Here is a 23,100-nt window from a genome sequence, read left to right on the forward strand (position 1 = left end):
CCGTCTCTACTAAAAATACAAAAATTAGCCGGGTATAGTGGCATGCGCCTATAATCCCAGCTATTCAGTAGGCTGAGGCAGGAGAATTGCTTGAACCCAGGAAGCGGAGGTTGCAGTGAGCCAAGATCGCGCCATTGCATTCCAGCCTGGGCAACAAGAGTGAGACTCCATCTCAAATACACATATATATATACATACATTTTGCAGCCAAAGATTCAAAAAGTTTTTCATCAGTTCTCCAAATTCTGGAGTTGAAGGAGACGTAGAGGCCACTAAAGAATGTCTTGATTTCTAAAAAGGTGGGAAGCATTTGAAGTCCTACTTTTTTACTTCTGGTTCCTTCACTGTTTCCCTCACCCCAATCAGCAAAATATCTTGAACCAAGCTGGGAAGCTCCCTTACCCAGCTGACTTCTTTCCTTTATTTTCATATCTGCTCGTGTAAGCGTTCTCAGTGACAGGATCTACACAATGATTCCACAAAGGCTTAGATGTGCCAGGCCCCGAGCTAAAAGCCTTATGCGCATTATCATGTGACTCATTTCCTTGTCACAGAACAGTTCCGAGGTAGGTACTATTTTTCATTCTATTTCATAGTTGAGAAAACTGAGGTTTAAGGGGGTGGAGTGGATCACCCAAAGGTCCTAGCTAATTAGTGGCTGTCAGGTCTATCTGCAAAGCACAGGCTTTTGATGTATAACCAAAACAGTTTCCTCTGCAAAGAGGCTGATGTCAATTTTGAATTCACCTAATTGAATTCAAAATTGGACGTTGTCTTGGGGACTTTTGTTCTTAAGAAGTGTAAAACCTCTTGAGAGGTGTAAACGTTCCTCTTCAAAGACCTTCCTCCCCATTTAATTAGGAATAAATAGTAACTTCTCTTAGAAGCAAAATTTATTCAAAGACCTGTGCTAACATCTTAAATATCTGCTAGCCGTGATAAAGAAATCAATGTACTTTATGTTCTTAGCTCCCACAATTTAGCCTAAGTATTTTCCCTGGCATGCTTATACTGGTCCAAGCAAGCATTAGGTCATAGCCTGTTACTCTTCCTTATTTAAAGGTGTTTTTACCTTTCTCAGCATTCCACAAGTTACTTCCTCCTTCCTTTGTTCTCCTCTGCCTTTGCCTCTTTTAAAAAGTTCTAAGTTGTTAGCCAGTCGGGACAAATACAGAATGTGAGGTCCTGTTCCAGCCAATGGAAACTGTACACAGCAGTAGGGTGGATGTGGCAGGTTATAAATGACCCTGTCTCCTTTGTTCAGTGTACTCTCATGGCAAAACTCCTGGAGAGTGTACCCTTTCTGGAGAAAGTATAAAAATGGCCTTGCTAAGTAAATTAAATTTATGTTCAAGTGCTATTTCTTTATGGCACGAGGGAACAAGCATTTCAAACAGAGGTGACTCAATGGTGTTTCGGCGTCCAGGCGGCACGGTGTTCTCTCACTCCACCTGGATGGCCCGTGTCCACAAGAGGGTTCCTCCCCACAAGAAATCCGTTCTACAACCTCAGCAGTTGTAGACTTAGTCCCATCTTTCCCAGCTGAGGCTCCAGATCCTTGGCTGTCCCCATCAAGGTCAGAATCTACCTTACGTAAGACAGTTTATGAAAACTCTTCTCTTTCGGATCATCCTGCAGTGATTTGTTCCTGGTCAGGTGCCCTGGTTGACGTCCATGACGTCTCTTCCTGGCAAAGCCTGTTTAGAGCCGTTATATCCTGGTCCGGATAAAATAAGCCAGCTAGCTTGAGAAGGGTGGGATGAAGAGTTTAACTCAGATGCTGCAAATAACTTTTGGCTTAAACTGTTTTTAGCTCCAGGAAAGCCCCTGAGGGTGCCTTCCAGTGACGGAGGCCTCTCCTGGAATGTTGCCATATGGATGGGACTAGAAAAAGAAAGATCTATAGGTTTTAACATTATGTATCTGCAAATAGTATTTTCCTTGTGCTCATTTTTTTTTTTGGAGGGGGGCTCTGCTCTCCAGTCACACAAAAATTTTGGCAGAGAGGAGGGTGGGATGGCTACTTAGACCTTGGTGTACCTCAGAGGACTGTCTGAACAGTGCACTTGGCACAAGCAAAACTCCTGCCTTCCTTTCCTGGGGGAATGTTCAGTTGTGACAAGCTCTTAGCCTTCCTGCTCAGGTACAAAATCTGCTTATGGGCCAGGCATGGTGACTCACACCTGTAATCCCATCACTTTGGGAGGCCGAGGTGGGCAGATCACATGAGGTCAGGAGTTCAAGACTAGCCTGGCCAACATGGTGAAACCCCATCTTTACTAAAAATACAAAAATTAGCCAGGCATGTTGGCACGCGCCTGTAGTCCCGCTACTCGAGAGGCTGAGGCATGAGAATTACTTGAACCTGGGAGGTGGAGGTTGCAGTGAGCCCAGATTGCACCACTGCATTCCAGCCTGGGGCAAAGAGTGAGACTCTGTCTAAAAAAAAAAAAAAATCTGTTTATGCTTGGTTACCTGTCGATAACCTTTTGATCCTTAATTATTCCATTTATCTGAGAGCAGAAACTATTGTCTTGGGAACTTGAGTGCCTGGATCGTGGTGAGCTGGAGCTGAGTGCCCGATACATTCCAGCTGCCTCTTCATGTCCAGTCTACACCCTCCATCCTGCTGCCTGGGAGCTGACCTCTATGGGGATCTCACCGGGGGTCCAGGGCCTATGGCTGCTGGGGGCCAGAAGAAGGGAGGAGTGCAGTTAGGGTGTTTCTTCCCTGGCCCCTTCTCTGAGAGCGTGGCTCGGCTCCGTGTGGCTGTGTCCGGTGACTGCAGGGCAGGTTGCACCTGTACACGAACCACTTCCAGTGCTAGAATCCTGACAATTGTCCCCAACTCACAGCTCCAGACCCTCTTCTGGGATGGACTCAGCCACGCTTCCTCCTCGGATCACAGAAAACTCCAGACACAAGCTGTCTATTTCCAACAGTGTGCAGGGCTTCTCTGACTGGGAGGCTGTTCCTGTCAGCTGTTCAGTTTCTTCACTGACTCCAGGGTGTGCACGTGAGCCTGCCTGGAGGCGCTTGGACAATCATTTACCCCATTTAAAAAAACTGGCCTGCGTTCTTGACTGCCAAAACTCATTATCATAAAAATGCCATGTCCTCTTAAGTTAGCCTATAAACTTAATGTAATGCTAATAAAAATAGCAATAGGGCTAGGTACGGTGGCTCATGCCTGTAATTCTAGCACTTGGGAGGCCAGGGCTGGAGGATTTCTTGAGCCCTCAGGATTTCAAGACCACCCTGAAATCTCACTATATTGTGAGACCCTGTCTCTATAAAAATTATTTTTAAAAAATTAGCCAGGTGTGTTGTCATGATCCTATAGTCCCAGCAACTTGGGAGGCTGAGGCAGGAGAATCACTTTGAATCTGGGAGTTCAAGGCTGCAGTGAGCTAAGATTGTACCACTGTACTCCAGCCTGGGTGACAGAACAAGACCCCGTCTCAAAAAAAAAAAAAAAAAAGGTAATAAGATTAAAAAGGTAATAAGATTAAAAATTGTTTTTGAACTTAGCTGATTCTGATAAGTTTATTTAAAAATTAAATATGAAGCACAGCTAGAAAAAAATCTAAGAGAAGGAAGTCTACCTCTATTAGATGTTTAAACACATATAAAGCTACAGCAATTAAAACAGTATAGAACTTGTGCATGAGGATACAGATAAATAAATGGCACAGAAAAAATCTAGAATCAGACCTTCCCTGTGCTCCCCTGGGGGCACAGTGAGATTCTTTTATGGCTGATGGGTGTCAACACTAAGTATAGGGCCCATCTGCAGCCCCTAAGGTGCTTTTGACAGCATGTATAGCTTTTTTTCCCCCTCTCCCCTTGCCAGGTTTTGACATTCCCTTCTTTCTGGGTTGTTTTTCTTTTAGAACTGACTGTTTTTCTTTACAGTACATGGTGTTATTGTATTCTCTCTCTCTCTCTCTCTCTCTGTCTCTTTTGGTCAGGCCTTAAATTCTCTGTGGAATGAGGTAAGGCATATGTAAATACTAAGCAATTCTTGCCTAAGTCACTGTAAAGCTCCTACTCCCATCTCTCATCTGCCTTTCTCATCCCAGGAGCCTGACACCTGCCTCAGTTTGTCCAGCACCCTGGACATGAGGAAGGACAAGTGTCAGAGCTGGGTCCCCAGGGACTCTGCTCATCCATGGGACAGATGGTGTCTCTGCAGAGAAGGAAGCTGGCTACCAACGACATCTCCTGCTAGCAGGGCCGTGGCTGTTGCTGGCCATGTTTATTACTAAAGGCAGCAGATGAGGCCCTGCCCAGAGGTTCCTAAGCTGCCCCGTGAAGGTCCTGATCATGGGCTTGACAGAGCGGCCATCCCTATATCCAGGCTGCCCCCACACCCAGCCATGCTTCTGTCCTGGAAGACACTCAGCTGGCACAGACCTGAGAGGCTGGGGATGGAAAATGGAGGGGTTTTCTGCCTTGCTTCCTCTCCAGAAAAAGCCCACCTGGGTGCCCCATGAGGCTTATGCTTAGCCAAGCAGGGGCTGCCTACAGGATGGGATTTCAGGGGCCTCCTGTCCCTTCCTCCACAAATCTCCCCTACATCTGGTCTTAATTTCTTTATTCTTATTTTTATTTTTTTTTTTGAGACAGGTTCTCACTCTGTCACCCAGGCTAGAGTGCAGTGGTGCAATCATAGCTCACTGCAGCCTTGACCTCCCGGGCTCAAGTGATCCTCCCACCTCACCTTGTAGCTGGGATTACAAGCACATACCACCATGCCCAGCTAATTAAAAAACTTTTTTTTGTAGAGGTGTCTTGCTATGTTGCCCAGGCTAGTCTAAAACTCCTGGTCTCAAGTGATCCTCCTGACTCAGCCTCCCGAAGTATTGGGATTACAGGCGTGAGCCACTGTGACCAGCCTAGACTTAATTTCTACAAGTGGCTCTCACTCTACATTTAGAGATCAGATGGGCTGCAAATACCCAGGGGAAAGGGAACCCTTGGATTTAAATGCTCTCGTGTGAAAAGGACTGAAAGCAGGCTTATGGGGGAAGATGGGAGAGGCAGGGTTCTGGGAGTCTGGAGCCAGCACTGTTGAAAGGAAATCACCCAGGGCCGATGGTCCAGGGTTTCAAGGCCAAACTTGCCCCTGTATCTTTTGGTTAGGTTGGAACTGAGATTTTCCACCTTCCCAGATGGGGACGTCCAGGATCCCTGTGAAAGGCATGTGTCACTGGAGGCTGGTGGTTGCCTGCTCCCTCAAAGCACTGACCTCACTGCTTGATTCTCTCACCTTCCCACACATCTTTTTGTCTCTGGGCACCAGGAGGCACCTGCGCAATGCCATCCTCCTGGGGTTCCTCGGCTTCTAGGCGCTTGGCTGCCCTCTCACTCCCCTTTTGCTGGCTTTGTTCCTCCAGCCCAGCCCCTGAGGATCTCTCTTCCTGCCTCCCTTCCTGCCCAGGGCTGTGCGCTGCCCTTTCTACATTGTCCAGGATCCCGCCAGCAAACAATCCCAGAGGCGGGGTCCCTGCTGGCCTGGTGGACAGAACCGGGGCACCCTGGGCAGGGGTGCTGGTCACCTGGGTGGTGAAAGGTCCCGAGTAGGCCGGGTGCAGTGGCTCACCCTGTAATCTCAGCACTTTGGGAGACCGAGGTGGGCAGATCACGAGGTCAGGAGTTCAAGACCAGCCTGGCCAACATAGTGAAACCCTGTCTCTACTAAAGATACAAAAATTAGCTGGGCATGGTGGCATGCACCTGTAGTCCCAGCTACTAGGGAGGCTGAGGCAGGAGAATCACTTGAATCCAGGAGGTGGGGGTTGCAGTGAGCTGAGATTATGTCACTTCACTCCAGCCTGGGCAACAGATCGAGACTCCGTCTCAAAAAAAAAAAAAAAAAAAAAAAAAGTAAAGAAAAGAAAGGTCTCAAGTAGGTGGCAGGCTGGCAGGGGCAGGAGAACCTTTGCTGGTTATCCCCCTCGCTGCTGCACACAGGCCAAATGGCTCCATGGAGCACCCCACAGCCACGTTGTGCCTTCAGGTGGTTCTCAAACCAGAAAGGAGTATGATGGGAAGACGTCCTAGATAGATCTAAGAGGCCGGAACACAGGTGGTTGGGGAGGGAGGGGCACTGGATTTGTGGTTAGAAGACCACAACTTTTTTTTTTTTTTTTTTTAGATAGAGTCTCACTTTGTTGCCCAGGCTGGAGTGTGATGGCGCCATCTTAGCTCACTGCAACCTCCGCCTCCTGGGTTCAAGCAATTCTCCTGCCTCAGCCTCCCCAGTAGCTGAGACTACAGGTGCCCACCACCATGCCCAGCTAATTTTTGTATTTTTAGTAGAGATGGGGTTTCACCATGTTGGCCAAGCTGGTCTTGAACTCCTGACGTCAGGTGATCCACCCACCTTGGCCACCCAAAGAGCTGGGATTACATGCATGAGCCATCGTGCCCAGCCAGAGGACCTGGATTTTGGTCCTGATCTGGCCACTTAAGGTTGTGTGAGCTTGGATACACTTCTTAATTTCTCTGAGCCTGTGTGTTCTCAGCTGTGAAAGGAGGACAGTGATGAGGTGTATCCTCGGCAGGTTGTTAGGATCATGTGAGAGAAGGGAAACCGGGGTTCCATGGATGGGCTTTAGAGACCTGGAACCCCAAATGTTTTGTGCAAATTTGGCACACATGCAAACACATGCTATTTTCTAGGGAGAGCAGTCTGGTTTCTCTCCCACTCCCACCCCGAATGTTTGGGAAACACTAGAGCCAGAACATGGAGTTCAAATCCTGACTGTGACCTGGGGAAACTACTCCCTCTGTGCCTCAGTTTCCTCATATATAACATAGGTTTAATAACAATAGACTGTCTCATGGTGCTGAGAATTAAATGGAAAAAAATATGCAAAGCATTGAGAACAGTGTCTCCAAGTGTTTGCTCTTTTCATTTGCTAATTTTATAGGCGTGGAAACTGAAACTCAAGGGAAGTGGAGTTTCGATTGGTACATGGTGTGCCAGACCTTGGCCACATTTGGCAGTATTGTCCTGGAAAGGGCGCCAGGGTTGCCAAGGGTGCCAGCTGGTGAAGGGCAAGGAGAGAGGGTTGTGGCCGGGGGGCAGTGAGGAGGGAGGGGAGCTACCGGGGGAGAGTGAAGGAGTGCATATGGTGTCTGTCTCACCGTCTTGAGCCTTCCGAAACTCTTCTTTCGAAGCAAGGTGTGTCCGAATAAGGAAGAAATAAAGGTAAATAGTGAGCACTGGGCGAGGTGTCCTGGTGTGTGCCTGTGGTCCCAGCTACTTGGGAGGCTGAAGTGGGAGGATGGGTTGAGCCCAGGAGGTGGAGTCTGCAGCGAGCTGTGACAGCACCACTGCACTCCAGCATAGGTGACAAGGCAAGACCCAACTCTTTTTAAAAAAAAGAAAGTACATTTTTTAAAAGAGGGATTAGCACTGAGAAGGGTGTAGATACAAAAGCATTTGCTGGAGACACGAGTGTGGCCACTACAAAGAGGAGTGGCCGCCCAGGCCTGACCGGGTCTCCAGCCGGGACTGTGGAGCCTCCCCTGCAATTCCCTGTAGCGCTGGATCCCGGGGCTGAGAACGGCAGCTCCTGGGAGAGGCTGGCCTTGCGGTCCCTTCCCTGCTTTTCTCCTCACATAACAGAAGGAAAGACAGCCCCTTAACAGCATCCCTCCTCCCCAGTCTGCAGTTGGGACCGTTTCTCTCCCTGCATCCCTGGGCTGTCAGTTCTCTCAGGGAACGTTTACCACGTTTGCGCCTACGGCAGATGAGCATTCCTGTATTCATTTGCTCATTTGTTCAAAGACTTTTTAGTGTCATTCTCTCTGGCCCATTCTGGGGCACCCACTGAGCTCAGTTAAGCCACTTTTGCCTGTGGGTCTCTGGGAAATCCTCTCCGAATTCAAGCTTCCTCCACCCCTTCTAATTTGTTTGGGAAAGGAGGTTTGATTTATGTTTTTGAATCGTTAAGCACAGCAGCCTTCCCCTTCCGAGACTCACGTGACTTGGATAAGGGCTTCACTGCCCCCAGCAGGGCTGCCTTTCTTGGGGACCCACGGAGAGCACACCAGGTACCCAGCCTTTCCTTCCACTCCAGCCCACCCAGACCCTCCTCTGAGGACAAGGCACTCCCAGACAGAACTTATGAATGACTCCTTTAAACTCCAGGGCCTTCTACTGAAAAGATTAATTCATTCAGGGCCATGTCAGTAAATTTCCAGAGCTGTGCTCCCCGGCCTGGGTGTCCGCGTCCTGAAGGTGGGCTGTGTGACAGGCCCAGCCCATCCTGGGGGGTGGGATGCAGCTGGGTTACTAATATTTGCGGCTCCTGGAGGCTTTCCAAGAGGAAAGCATAATATTTGCTCTGCATTTTCTCCTTCTTTCCCTTCCGCTACTGCTGTCTTTCCTTCACAAACAGAAGTGAGGCAGAGTTGGGAAGCCAGGGGAGGGGGAGCGCAGGAGAGGCTGGGCTGAGGCACACCTGAGCTACCTGTGGCTCTGTCACACTAGAGTGCAGCGGCTGCTGACAGCCCTGCAGGACAGGAGGTGTGTGGGCAGGTTGGTGCTGGCTGTCACAGTCACACCCAGTGCCTGCACTGGGAAGAATGTGCGCTTGGTGAAGTAAAACACGCTGGATACCAGAGCAGCCCCCAGGAAAAACTGGGTTTTCTTACTGTTTTCTTTAGTCCCTTTATTTGTTGGCACAGCTGCTTAAAGAAACAAGCTGGACCCTGATGGTGCCAGAGCTTCTTGACCTCTGCCCAGATACCAGAGGGAGATAAGAGCCCCAAAACTGGCAGAAACTGGAACAGTCAACCCCTTGTTACCTTCAGAACTTTACCATGTCATTATAATGCTAACGTCCCCACCCGTAGAAGAAAATCACCATTATTTCTGAACATGTGTCGGAGGCGTGTGAACTAGAGCAACTCCATCTTGAATAAGAGCTGAGTAAAATGAGGCTGAGACCTACTGGGCGGCATTCCCAGAGGGTTAAGGCATTCTAAGTCACAGGATGAGACAGGAAGTTGGCACGAGATACAGGTCATAAAGACCTTGCTGATAAAACAGTTGCAGTAAAGAAGCCAGCCAAAACCCACCAAAACCAAGATGGCGACAAGAGTGACCTCTGGTAGTCTTCACTGCTACACTCCCACCAGCGCCATGACAGTTTACAGATGCCATGGCAATGTCAGGAAGTTACCCTAAGTGATCTAAAAAGGGGAGGCATGAATAATCCACCCCTTGTTTAGCATATAATCAAGAAATAACCATAAAAATGGGCAACCAGCAGCCCTCAGGGCTGCTCTGTGAAGTAGACGTTCTTTTATTCCTTTATTTTCATAATAAACTTGCTTTCACTTTACTGTATGGACTCACCCTGAATTCTTTATTGAGCGAGAGCCAAGAACCCTTGCTTAGTTCTAGATCAGGACCCCTTTCTGGTAGCATATCATGCATTGTATGGAGAAGCATGTTTATGACCTGCGCCTGAGCGTCTAGAGGTCTCCACCCACACATCTTGACCCCGCACCTGCTTACACACCTCCCTGCCCCACACCTATCTCCTTACAACTCCCCAGTTTCCATGGCTCGGGGTGAAGGTGTCTTTAGAGCAAGAGCCCCCTCCTTCTCTTTCTCCTGGTCAGGAATAAAACCCTCTTGCCTTTTTTTCCAACTGAGTGTTCTTTCTTTGCAACTGATACCAAGTAGGGAAAGAACTCAGTTTACCGGTGACACACTCACACACACATGTTTCACACACTGGCCGAGGGAGCTCATCTTGGAGGAAGAGCAGGCAGAACACAGAGCTGCCAAGGGGCATCCCAGACTCCCGGATGCCCTCCGTGGCCTCCACGTCCCTCACTCCATGCTTCTCGCCTGGGGCCCAGCTTGCCTGTGCCTCTGCACACCTCTGTCCTCGCGTAAGTCAACTCTGGAGGATATGTCTCTTTCCCCTCCAATCTAGTCTCAGGCTCCTTGTTGGTGCATTCCTGGCTCCGCGCCAGGCCTGTACTTGGTCTAGAGGAGACTGGTGCTGGTTCTCAGGCAGTGAGCTCACAGCCGGCAGGAGACAGATGTGGAAACAGTGGTTGTGGATGATGGTGGTGAGCATGAGGCTTTGAGTCTGAACAGGGCAGACTGGGACTGTAGGAGGGCTGGGGTGGGCGAGGAAGGCTTAGAGAGGGGAGCTGGGTGAGGAAGAGCAGGGGCACTTTAAGGGAGAGGGAAGGTCAAGTGCAGAGTCCAGAACAGGCAGGCAGCAGGACGGGCATTGTGGGGTTGGGTGTTGGGAAGTGGAGAGGGCTGGGGCTAGGCGGATTGGGTTGGACATCCAGGCCAGCTTAGGAATCTGAACTGGCTCCTGAGGGAATTTAAGCCAAACTTCCTTCTCTTCCTTTCCCCTTCTGCACCAGACCCTCCAAGTATAATAAAATATTTGCCTTTTTCAGAATGAATCACTCCCTGCTTCCTCTTTGTGGGGAACCTTCCTTCCAACTCTCCCTCCTTAATCATCCTTTGGGGTATCTCTCTTAACCCCTTACTGTTCCCCTCCCAGATCCTCACACTGACTCCCAGCTGACTCCTAACATGATCTGAACTTGGAATTAATCCATCCGTTTAATCATTTGCCTCCACTACTTCCATAGCTCCCTGAGGACAGGTTTTCTGGCAGCAATGCCCAAAGTGGATTAGATACAAGTATACATGCTCCTTAACTTACAACGGGGTTACATCTGAACAAATCCATCAGAAGTTGAAAATATTGTAAGTCGAAAATGCATTTAATACACCTCAGCCCACTGTAAACTAAAAATCAAAGTCTAAGCCCCTTAACTGACTGAATGGGTGAATGAGTGCCCCCTTAGCCAAGGGGATTCCAAGGTAAACCTGAAAAACAAGTTCAGGCCACGATGGGAAGGGAGGTCCGTCATGCCTCATTATATCCTTCTCCTTTAGGAATTCAGGCACAGCTGACCAGCATTTACTGAAAACAGAGCTCTTAAGACTCACAAAACAGACTCTTCCTAGCAATAAGATACCAAATTCCAACCAGACTCTAGTAGAACATCACATGACAGATAGCAGGCCCTGAAAGAAATCAAAATATTTTAGCCCAAAATATATTTTTCTGACAGATTTTGAAATGTCTCTGCAAAGCTGTCTCTTGTGGGAAAATCTACATTCTATAGCAGGGTTGTCCAATCTTTTGGCTTCCCTGGGCCACACTGAAAGAAGAAGAATTGTCTTGGGTCACACATAAAATACACTAACACTAACGATAGATGATGAGCTAAAAAAAAAATAAAATCTCATAATGTTTTGAGAAAGTTTACAAATTTGTGTTGGGCCACATTCAAAGCCATCCTGGGCAGCACGAGGGTTGGACAAGCTTGATGTAGAGAATCACCTTCCCTTCAGGTCTTTTTCTGATCCTGAAGAGATTAGCTGAGCATCTAGTAGCACCTTTTAAAGGTCTGAATAGAAAACATTTGCCATCTATTGCCTTTGAGGGTGGCCATCTGTGAGACTTCATCTACACAATAAAAACCTTGGTCTCTACAACCTCTTATCTCAACCCAGACACACTTTTCAACTGATTTCAGGATTTTTTTTTTTTTTTTTTTTGGGAGAGAGTCTTGCTCTTGTCGCCCAGGCTGGAGTGCAGCGGTGCAATCCTGGCTCACTGTAACCTTCACCTCCTGGGTTCAAGCGATTCTCCTGCCTCAGCCTCTGAGTAGCTGGGACTACAGGCATACACCACCATGCCCAGTTAATTTTTGCATTTTTAGTAGAGGCGAGGTTTCACCATGTTGGCTAGGCCAGGCTCAAACTCCTGACCTCAAGTGATCCACCCGCCTTGGCCTCCCAAAGTGCTGGAATTACAGGTGTGAGTCACCGTACCCGGCCTTCATTCCAGGTCTTTAGATAATAACTTAATGCTTTCAACTAACTGCCAATCAGAAAATCTTTGAATCCACCTGTGACTTGGAGCCCCTCCAGCCCCTGTGCCTTCCCCATCCACTTCAAGTTGTCCTGCCTTTCTGGATTGATGTCTGCCTGTAACTTCTGTCCTCCTAAAATGTATAAAACCAAGCTGTAAACCAACCACCTTGGGCACAGGTTCTCAGGACCTCCTTGGGCTTTGTCACAGGCCTTGGTCACTCATATTTGGCTCAGAATAAACTCTTTAAATATTTCACAGAATTTGACTATTTTGTTGACACTACCTAACACCATAGCTTAGCCTAGCCTACCTTAATTGTGCTCAGAACACTTACAGTAGCCTACAGTTGGGCAAAATTATCTAAGGAAGCAAAGTCTCTTTTAAAATAAAATGCTGAACAACTCAATGTAATTTATTGAATACTGTACTGAAAAACAGAATGGTTGTATGGGTACTTCAAGTACAGTTTCTACTAAATGTGTATTGCTTTCATGCCATTGTAAAGCTGAAAAATTGCATGTCAAGCCATTACAATTCTGGGGCCACCTTAGGCATCCTGACCCAGACTCCAGGTGAGAACTGAGGCCTGCCTTGGAGTAATGGGGGAATAGAAGAAAATGGCGGCTTGGTGATGAGTTAAGGACCTAGAATGGAGGGACTGGTTGGACACAGAGAGGGAAGAACCTTGTATAGAGAAGGGATTGTGTTTTGCTTTTGTCTTTTTTGCTGAAGTCTCAGCCCACTGCTCTTCCTATAACAGATGCCCAGTAAAGCTGGCTGAATGGAAGCAGAAAGGCAGTTGCTGGCTTGTGCAAGTCAGGGCTCCTGAGCCCCATGGGCATCTCAGAACGCTTAGGGGTGAGCGGAGTCCTGAAGCTGGCACATCAGCCCAGCTTGTTAAGTCCTTCACTACTGTGTACCTTGGGAAGTCCCAGAAAACACATCCTCCCCACCCTGCAAACCATGAAGAGCTAATGTCCAAGCAGCTTGGGTTATTACTGGTAGAGGACAAGAAGGCCATTATTCAAAGGGGAGGAATTGTCTTCCAAAAATGGTGGCAACAATGTTTCTGGTTTCACATGTTCTTCCAGAACCCTGCCACTCTCCATCTAGAAGTGGGCTCCATGTCCCTTCCCTTTGATCCTGGGTGAGCCTTCATGGATCTCAATGAATAGGATATGGCAGAAGTGATGCTATGTGACTTCCAAGCCTAGGTCGTAAGGATGAGACAGCTCCCAGGGCTTTCTCTTGGGACATGAGCTGCTGTAAGATGTTCAGCTACCTTCAAGTCCCTGTGATGGGGAGACCACAAAAGAGACAGAGATCCCTGGAGCCCCAGCTGATCCACCCTTCAGCCCTGGCACCAGACATGTGGTTGAGGGGGCTACAGATGACTCTGTCCCCATCCCCATGTGATTGCAACCACCTGAGAGACCGGGAGAGAGTTGCCCAGCTCAGCCCCGTCATCCTTCAGAACCGTGAGAGAGAACAAAATGCCTTGTGTTTCAAGCCATTTGTTTTGGGGTGGATTGTTACACACTAGATACAGGTGTGACAAAACAGGGAGCTTGTGCTTGGGAGTCTGAACTGTAATGCATACCAGGGAGCCAGGGATAGTAAGATATACCTGCTAACAGAGTCTCCCACCTGGGGGTGCCAGCAAGAGAATAGAGCCAACACTGAGAAATGCCAGTGTCAGGCCACCCAGCTGCTCTGCAGTTCCCAAGGTACCCTGGACCTGAGATGTTCCCACTGTCTTCCTGCTGATGTGTGGTTTGGAAAGGCACCTGAGCTGGGAAGCTGAGCAGAGAGAATGGCCTGCCAGGGGAACCATTCTCCAAGAAGCAGGGAGGGCCCTTCTCCTCCTTTGCTGTGTTCCTCCCAATGCTAGTGGGAAGCTTGGAGCTCCCCTCCCACAGGCTCAAATATCCCAGCAATGCTGCCCTGACCCCGTACATGCAATGTTTTCTCCTTTCCTACAGTATTTACTCATACTTGTGGCTGGATTAGATTGAAGCAATGCTGGAAAGTATATTTAGTTTGTCTTCAGCAACTCACCTACTGATTACCACTGCTATTCCTACCTCCCATCTGGCCACTCCCTTGCACCAGGCTCCCCAAATGGCATTCTGTGTGCTCAGTGGCCCCCACAGTACCCCCCCCCCCGTCACTCCTGCTCTGCCAGTGGTTCTCAGTTGGGGGCATTACTTGCGCCCCCAATTCTGCCACGCCCCCAACTCCGCCGCGCCCCCAACTCCGCCGCGCCCCCAACTCCGCCAAGCCCCCAGGGGACATTTGGCAAGGTGTGCAGACATTTTTGAGTGGCAGACGGGGGTGTGTGGATAGAGGCCAAGGATGCAGCTAAACATCCTATAATTCACAGGACAGCCCCCTACAATGAACTATTATCCAGTCAGTTGTGCCAAGGTTGAGAAACCCCGATGGATCTCAAATGGTACTTGTTTTGTGTTGTATTTCTTTAGACCTTTTGTTCCTTTGCTTTGCACGCTGACAGCTAGATACACGATAAACAGACAAAGATACTGAAGACTGCTCCTGGCTAAATTTCACCCTTCCTGAGACAACAGCATTTTAACAATCTCCAGCAGACCTGACACCTTGTCCCAGAGAGACACGTCTCTCAAGGTCCTAGGCAGCCCAAGAAGGCGGAGAGCCACATTTTCAGGCAGCCGTGAGTCTTCGCTTTGGAAGGGAGGAGAAGGAACCTCTGAAAAACCAATTCAGGGCCACTCCTCTGAAACTGGCAGGGAGGGGCTTCTCTAGAGGAAATGCACACCCCGCCAGCGTGCTAGGCCTGCGAGAGGGTAGCTGATGAGTCACACTGGGCCATCCCTTTGTTACTCATTTCACAGTCTGGCAGCGGCCCAGAAAAGGATACCCCGAAAGTGGAATTCCCCATGCATGTACAATCATCCTTCATTTGTAACAGGGGCTGGGAGGGGAGGGGGCAGATCCTCCATTTTACTCGTGCCCCACCCTTATTAACAAGAAGTCTTCAGCCTCCTTCCCTAAACTGCACACACATCAGAACTGTGAGCCACAGCCAGTGATCCAAACCACGTGTCCCAGGCCTTTCCTTTCCCTTCTCCCTGCCCTATCTGCCGGAAGGGAGGCCCTTAAAGGGAGGATGGGAGGGAGGTGAGGGTGCTGGGGCTTGACGTTCACTCTCCCTCTCTCGAGTCCCTTGCCTGTCTCAGCCGTGCCCTGGACCGGGAGGACGTGATCTGTTGCATGTTTTGTCGTTTTTGTGTCCCTGTTCCCTGCAACACTGACCCTCCTGGGCCATCGCCCCCACGGTCACTAGCCGATATCAGAGTTTTTATCTCCAGTACCCCAGCAGAGGTGGCTGCTCCTTCCTGATGGCTGCCCTCCCCCCAGGTGCAGGCAAACCTACCCTCTTCCTCTCCATCCCTGCTGTCATCACAGACCCCGCAGAAGAAGGGAGGAGGAGGTGGCACCTTGCCCTCGGCTGCCAATTCCTATCTTAAATTCCTGCTCTTCAGGAACTCTCCTTTCTTAGCTCCTGGAGGAACCACAAAGATAGTATCTATTTTCCTGAGTTCCTGGGGGGATTCACAGAGCTGAACTACTAAAGTCTCACTTGGGCTGGGGTAGCAAAATACAGGAGAAACATCATCCTGAGAATGGGCCCAACAAGAGTGAACGTGGGAAACTTTCTCACTCTGCTCCTGGTCCCCCGAGAGATGGAGGAACCCCACGAGGCCCTGGGTTCCAGTGATACCTTTCTGTCACATAGTCTTAAAGTTCTCTGCCTTGTAGGAAAAGAAAAAGAAAGGACGCCAACATCGTCATTGTACCCATTTCGCAGATGGGTGAGTGGAAACTTATGGCTAAAGATCACAAGGTACTGGAAGCACGTGTATGTGCTGGGAGAGGAGACAGTCCACGTTCCTTGGCACTGAAGGGCCTCTGGCCCTTTGTGGGAAACATCAGGAGGCCATGACCATTGTGTGACCCAAGAAAATTACATCAGGAAACTCCTCTGAGTTTCCGGAGCTTCCCCCTGGGACACCACCTCCTCTGTCACACCCCTCTCCAAAACTTAGGTGGCCGCCAATGTCAAGTGCTAAAGCCGGGACCCAGTCGGGTATTCAAGACGTGCCACAAAGTGTCTCCACCTCAGCGACCCGCCCTCATTTGACAGTACTCCCCTCCAGCTGTACTGTCCCCAAAGAGAAAGTGCAATCTGCATGGATTAAACCTTTACTATGTACCAGCCTCTGGAGCTCTGAGCTTTATGTCTATTATTTCATTTCATCTTTACAGTCCTCTGAGGTAGACACAATTTTTTTTTTTTTTGAGATAAAGTCTCACTCTATTGCCCAGGATGGAGTGCAGTGGTGTGATCATGGCTCACTGCAACCTCCACCTCTCAGGTTCAAGCGATTCTCCTGCCTCAGCCTCCCGAGTAGCTGGGACTACAGGCACGTGCCACCACGCCTGGCTAATTTTTTGTATTTTGTATTGCATTTTTGTAGAGACGGGGTTTCACTGTGTCAGCCAGGATGGTCTTGATAGTAGACACTATTATTATCTTCATTTCTTGGCTGAGGAAACTGAGGTGTGAAGAGGATAGTGATCCACTCAAAATGACAGAGCCAGTACGTGGCAGAGTAAGAGGCCAATCCCTAACTGCCAGACACCAAGTCCTCATTCTCTACCCTGATATTTACAGATGTTCATTGATGTAGGTTTAGCTGTTTGTTTTGAGACAAGGTCTCACTCCATCACCCAGGCTAGAATGTCGTGGTGCAATCACGACTCACTGCAGCCTTGACCTCCTGGGCTCAAAGTGATCCTCCCACCTCAGCCTCCCAAGTAGCTGGAACTACAGGTGCACACCACCATGCCCAGCTAATTAAAAAAATTTTTTTTTGTGGAAATGGGTTCTCATTATGTTGCTTGGCTGGTCTTGAACTCCTGGGCTCAAGGGATCCTCCCACCTCAGCCTCCCAAAGTGTTGGAATTACAGGCATGCGCCACTGTGCCCTGCCTGTTTATTGACGTCTGTGCATTGCTTGGCTCTGATGTGAATACTATCCCACTATGGAGAGTAAAGGCTGAGAGGCTGGATTCCAGAGCTCAACAGTCTGCTGCTGTGCAATGCAGCAGCCACAAGGAACATGTGGCTATTTACATTTAAATTAAATAAAATTACAAATTCAGTTTCTCAGTTGCATGAGTCATATTTCAAGTGCTGCACAGCCACACAGGGCTAGTGCTGCTGTTTGGGACAGTGCAGATATATACTGTTTCCATCATCACTAGAAGCTCTATGGGACAGGGGTGGTCTAGAGGTGACCTCACTGCACACCTGCTGGCCAGGCCACCTCCTCCTGGGGCTCAATGATCCAGACAGTGTTGCTAGCCACGACCCCACCAGACCTCATGGAACACACGGTCCTTCATTTCTCAGATCCCCAGATGAGTGGCCCTTGGCTGGTCTTCTTGGGGACTGGTGCTGAACAAGGTGGAGACATAATTCCTCACAAACACCAGTCCAGCTAAAGCCAGATGTGTGAGGGTGCGGGGGGCTGTTGAGGAAGGTAACATTCTAAAGTCACAGAATGTCAGAAATAGTGGGGCATCAGGAAAATCTGTTCCAACCTTCTAATCTCAGAGACAAGATAAGACAACTATGGCCGTATAGGGGCGTGGTCTGGCTCCTGGCCACAGGAAGCTGGTGGAAAAGCTAAAGAGGCACCCAAACAGAAAAGAGTCACCCCTGGATCCAGAGGCCTATGGGGAGCAGGCTGGAGCCCTGGAATCCCGCTCTGCCCGCCCTGAGGCTTTGCAGGAAAGTATATGGGAAATGGGGGATTCTTGAAGGGGGTCCCACTGCTCCTACTCCTGGAGAGGGGGCAGGGAGAGCTAAGGAGAGATTTGTTCTTCAGGCATCTGATGTAGCTGGAGACCGCAGGTACCATGGCCAAAGCTGGGGCAGCCAGGGTGGGACAGGGGCCTCCAAGCATCACAGCAGTGTTAGCGGTTCACCTGGACCTGTTGATGAGCTGTCTTAGATGCACTAAGGCAAGAGATGTCTCATCTCGTCTCTAAGATCTTAGATCTTCTTAAGTGCAGAGGGAAGGCAGCTGGGAGCGTGGACGGCAGCCACAAGGCAGAAAAGTGCAAGAGCATTTACAACCAGAAGAGAAGCCAAGGGGACACGATGGCCCATGGACAATGTAGCCATGGACAGTGCCCTGGGAGGCTGGTAAGGGGGATGCTGGGACTGGTGGTGAAGAGATCATTTTTAAGAAAAAGAATGGATTTACTTTCTCCATCAAACCAGCCAACATCTATTTGCTAGTCTTTAAAAATTTTAACCACATGGGTACTTACTTATTTTTTGAGATAAGTTTTCCCTCTGTCGCCCAGGCTGGAGTGCAGTGGCTCCAGAACCAGGCTGGAGTGCACGGCTCATAGCAGCTTCTACATGCTGGGCTCAGGTGATCCTCCTGCTTCAGCCTCCTGAGTAGCTGGGACTACAGGTGTGTGCCACCAAGCCCAGGTAATTTTTTTGTAGAGACAGAGTTTTGCTACGTTGCCCAAGCTGGTCCCAAACTCTTGGGTTCAAGCAATCCTCTTGCCTCAGCCTCCCAAAGTGCTGGGATTACAGGTGTGAGCCACTGCATACTTATTAAAAAGAAACCACAAATTCCAATAGACAGGCATCCTACAAAATCTCTGACCAATATTCCCCAAAACTTTCAAGGTCATCAAAATCAAGGAAAGACTGAGAGACTGTCACAGCCCAGAGGAGCCGAAGGAGACTTGGCAACTAAATGAAACGTGGGGTCCTGGATGGGATCCCGGAATAGAGAAAGAACCTTAGGGGAAAACTAAGAGAATCTGTGTAAAGCATGGATTTTAATAATACTGCATCAATGCTGATTCATTATAACACGTGTACCACACTGATGTAACATGTTAATAATAGGGGAAACTGGGTATGAGGTATCTGGAACTTCCTGTATTGTCATCTCAGCTTTTCTATGAACCTAACACTGTTCTTAAAAAAAAGTCTATTAACATTTTTAAAGGTACCTATTATAAAAATGCATTTTTAAATTTATAATTTAAAAATTATTTGCCAGGTGTGGTGACTTGCACCTGTAATCCCAGCACTTGTGAGGACAAGGCAGGAGGATTGCTTGAGCCCAGGAATTTGGATCAGCTTGGGCAACACAGTGAGACCCCATCTCCACACAGACACACACAAAAATTAGCCGGGTGAGGTGGCGCATGCCTGTAGTCCTGGCTACTTGGAAGGCTGAGGTGGGAGGATTGCTTGAGCCCAGGAGGTCAAGGCTGCAGTGAGCTATGGTTGTGTTATTGCACTCTAGTCTGGGCAACAGAGCAAGACCCTGTCTCAAAAAAAAAAAAAAAAAAAAAAAAAAAGAAAGAAAGGAAAACAAATAAAAATTATTTAAAACACTTAAATATTCAATTTTTAAAATTGAGGAACGCACATCTGACCCCTTTGTGTTCATTTTCTCCCCATATGTTTCTCCTTCTTCTGAGTTTCAATCTGTGTGTTACCCAAACACAGGCCACAAGTTTGTCTCTCCTCGTTTTGGCATTTCCACCCTTAGATTATGAAATTTTCTAGGACAAGGATCTGGTTTCCAACCCAACTTATTTTCTTCTCCTCCTATTCTCTTCCTCCACCATCCTCTTTTTCTTTGGCAATTTGGCAAAAGGACTTTTCACGTAACTGGAATCAGTAATGATAATCTCAGTCCTTTGAATTTGTCTGGGATTCTATAGTGTGCCAAGTGTGTTTGCCTGTATAAATCTCACTTTTTTCCACAGCCCTGGGAAGGGATCCTTATCATTATTCCCATTTCACAGAAGAGGAAACTGAGGCTCAGAGGGGTTGGGTCCAAATAAGTGGCTAATGAGTGGCAGAAGGAACAGGACTGGAAAATTCCCCATCTGGCTTGCCTTTCCCATTGGTCTTGTCCCTTCCCCACTCTCTGCTGAGCTAGGCTGTGGGGTAGGGCACCCTGTAGCTAAACACCTCCCAGTGGGTGCTCTGGGGGTCCATGTGACATCTTGAGAAGGAGGCAGGTTGACCCACCTCTGAGGGGCCCAGGGAACATTTGCTGGGTTACAATGAAATGGGGGTGTGCTGTTTCAACAGCCTTAGCAGCCTTGGGCTCTACCCCAGGAAACCAGAGGCCTGAAAGGTGACCTATGCCTTCCTGACTGGGGTAGCTGCCTTCATCTGTGAGCTGTGAGGCTGTGGGGAAAGCTCAGTGGTGACCCAGTGCAAAGTAAAGCATCAGAGGTAGGAGCAGCTCAGCCTTGGAGTTTCCTGGGTCCTTGGGAGCCATTTCAAGTGGCAAGCACCTGTAAGAATGTGGTTGCTACCCCACAATTTCAGAGCCATATTTAGCTGCAGGGTCAGCCAGTGGAGGCTCCAGCTGGGTCTCCAGCCCTTCCTCCAGAAGGGCAGATTTTTCTCTGCTGAATCAATTCTTACACAACTATGTTCTGCAATGGAGATGGCTCTTGGTGAGAGCAGCTCTGTAAACATGGTTTAAATGACTTTGGTGAAGCTTGGAAGCTGAGCCTTCTGGGAAGGAGTGTGGGTGTTTGTGGATTAAACATTGCTGGGCAGCACAGTACACAGGGCAGGGCGTTGCAAAGTGCACAAGTCTAAGAATGTCACCTGCCCAAGTTCCCTGGGGGAACTGAGTAAGGCTCAGGGTAGAAAGCACAGGTAGAGAAGATAAATTTTGCTGAGAATGGTTCCTCAGCACAGCACTATGGCAAATTGGAGGGAGCATGGGTTAGGAAGAGTGTAGGATTTAAAATCAGACCAGGGTTCAATCCTTTGGCAATTACTAGCTGTATGGCTTTACACTTACGCTCCCCTCTCTGTGGCTGTTTTTTTTATCTGTACAGTGACGTGAAAATATTTACTTTAGATTTGGGATGAGTACATGAAATACTGTAGTGAAAAAATGCTCCATGAATTGCATACTGTTAGCAGGTGAAGGGTACTGTTATCACTCCTTATGTGTGTAATAAAAGAATGATCTTGGCTGGGCGCAGTGGCTCACGCCTGTAATCCCAGCACTTTGGGAGGCTGAGGTGGGTGGATCACTTGAGCTCAGAAGTTCAAGACCAGCCTGTGCAACATGGCAAGACCCGGTCTCTACAAAAAATACAAAAATTAGCCAGGTGTGGTGGCATGTGCCTGTAGTCCCAGGTACTCAGAAGGCTGAGGTGGGAGGATCACTCGATCCCAGGAGGCCAAGGCTGCAGTAAGCCAAGATCCTGCCAGTGTACTCCAGCCCTTGGGGAACAGAGTGAGACCCTGTCAAAAAAAAAAAAAAAAAAAAAAAGAAAGAAAGAAAGAAAAAAAGGATGATCTTGTAGTGCTCTAACCCTCTAGCACAAGGAATGAGGAATAGCTGGTTAGAAACCAGGGAATGGCTTTAGAATAGCTGAATACAACATCACAGAGGGTGTCCGAGGTCACTTCATTCACCCTCCTTCCTTCTCCGTTTTTGGAAGAGACGGAGGTTCCAGATGGAAGTTCCAGGTAATTACTTGCCCAGTCTTCGGACTACCAACAGAGCTGAGTCTAGGCTCATATCTCTGGCCATGTCGCAGAGTGTCACTGCCATGGCCTCTGTTCCTGGTGCTTGTGAGGCTGTTGGGATTTGGTGAAGGTCAAGGCCCCATCAGCACTCGCTGGCCAGGTGCCAGAATCAGGGTGCGAGTACAGTATACCACATTTCACAGACTGTGATCTAACTAGAGTCCTCCAAAATAAAAGGCCGAAAGAACAAAATGACCAATACTGAATTACACACACACACACACACACACACACACCCCTGAGAAATTACAGACTAGGTACTAAGAAATTTTTAAAAGGTTTACATTTCACCTGGTTTATAATTCCCCTGGGAGGGAAATTTCTACCAGGAATGTTAACCTTTGCTGTCTCCTCTCCAGTTGGCCCAGTGGTATTTACACAGGACCTAAATCATGTATTTATTACTTACGCTTTGGCCCTTAAGGTGTTGTTAAACTTTGAAGCAGATGTTAAGCAGTTGCTCTGTTTGTTTCTGGCTTCTCTCTCTCTCTCTCTTTTTTTTTTTTTTTGAGATGGGGTCTCTCTCTGTCACCCCAGCTGGAGTGCAGTGGTGCGATCTCCACTCACTGCAACCTCCGCCTCCTGGGTTCAAGCAATTCTCCTGCCTCAGCCTCCTGAGTAGCTGGGATTACAGGCACCCACCACCACGTCCAGCTAATTTTTTTGTATTTTTAGTAGAGACAGAGTTTCATCATGTTGGCCAGGCTGGTCTCTAACTCCTGACCTCAGGTGATCCGCCTGCCTCGGCCTCCCAAAGTACTGGGATTACAGATGTGAGCCACCGCGCCGGCTGTTTCTAGATTCTCTAAAACCCCTGGGGTTGGTCAAAGTTTCCATCAATTCCATTTTCTCTAATGAATAGATTTTCCTGGAGGATCCGCCTTGGGTGCTCAAGGACCTCTATCTTCTGTCTTTTGTGGGGTGAGAAGAAAAGAAATGAAAGGAGTGTTTTCTGCAGGTAAGAATGTGCTCTGGCATCTCAGGAATCTGCAGAGCCTGAGCTCAGACAAGTTTTCCCACTCAGGTCACACAAGCTTTCCTGCCCAGGTCACGTTCTCCCTCACAGTCTGTCTGTCCTAATGATTCACACGATGCTCTGACATTCCTCAGGGCTAGAAAATTTTCCAGGTCCACTCTTAGGGAGCCTAGCTCAGGATTTAAACATACCCTGGGGTCAGGGGTACCAGCCCCCACTTTAGCTGCAGGAGGACCTCTGCATCCTCATCTATAAAATGGGAATAATCACAGTGCCTTAGAGATAAATATTAGCTGTTATCAGCTGGTATTAGGAGTATATGAGTAACAGAACCTCTGCTAGGTGGGTGAGGACAGGAGGTACAACTCTAGTTGATTGATTTTGTTACTGATGAACTTGCCTGGGGAGCCAGCCAGCTGAGGCTGATGGCAGAAAATAGATTTTTGGTTTATCAGAGCAAATAATCTGCTCCAGTAATTATAGGCCTGCATTTATTATGAGTAAAAGAACATTGAGGGCAG

At 48.5% G+C, this 23,100-nt stretch overlaps 1 protein-coding gene across 2 annotated transcripts in view; it reads right to left on the bottom strand.

Annotated features, from left to right (window-relative positions):
- CAPN2 (calpain 2) overlaps positions 1 to 23,100 on the bottom strand; it is a 61,556-nt gene that overhangs the window by 32,285 nt on the left and 6,171 nt on the right. The gene's annotated exons all lie outside the window — the stretch shown is intronic.

The sequence above is a fragment of the Pongo pygmaeus genome, chromosome 1 (assembly GCF_028885625.2).
Source record: "Pongo pygmaeus isolate AG05252 chromosome 1, NHGRI_mPonPyg2-v2.0_pri, whole genome shotgun sequence".
NCBI classification, from domain to species: domain Eukaryota; kingdom Metazoa; phylum Chordata; class Mammalia; order Primates; family Hominidae; genus Pongo; species Pongo pygmaeus.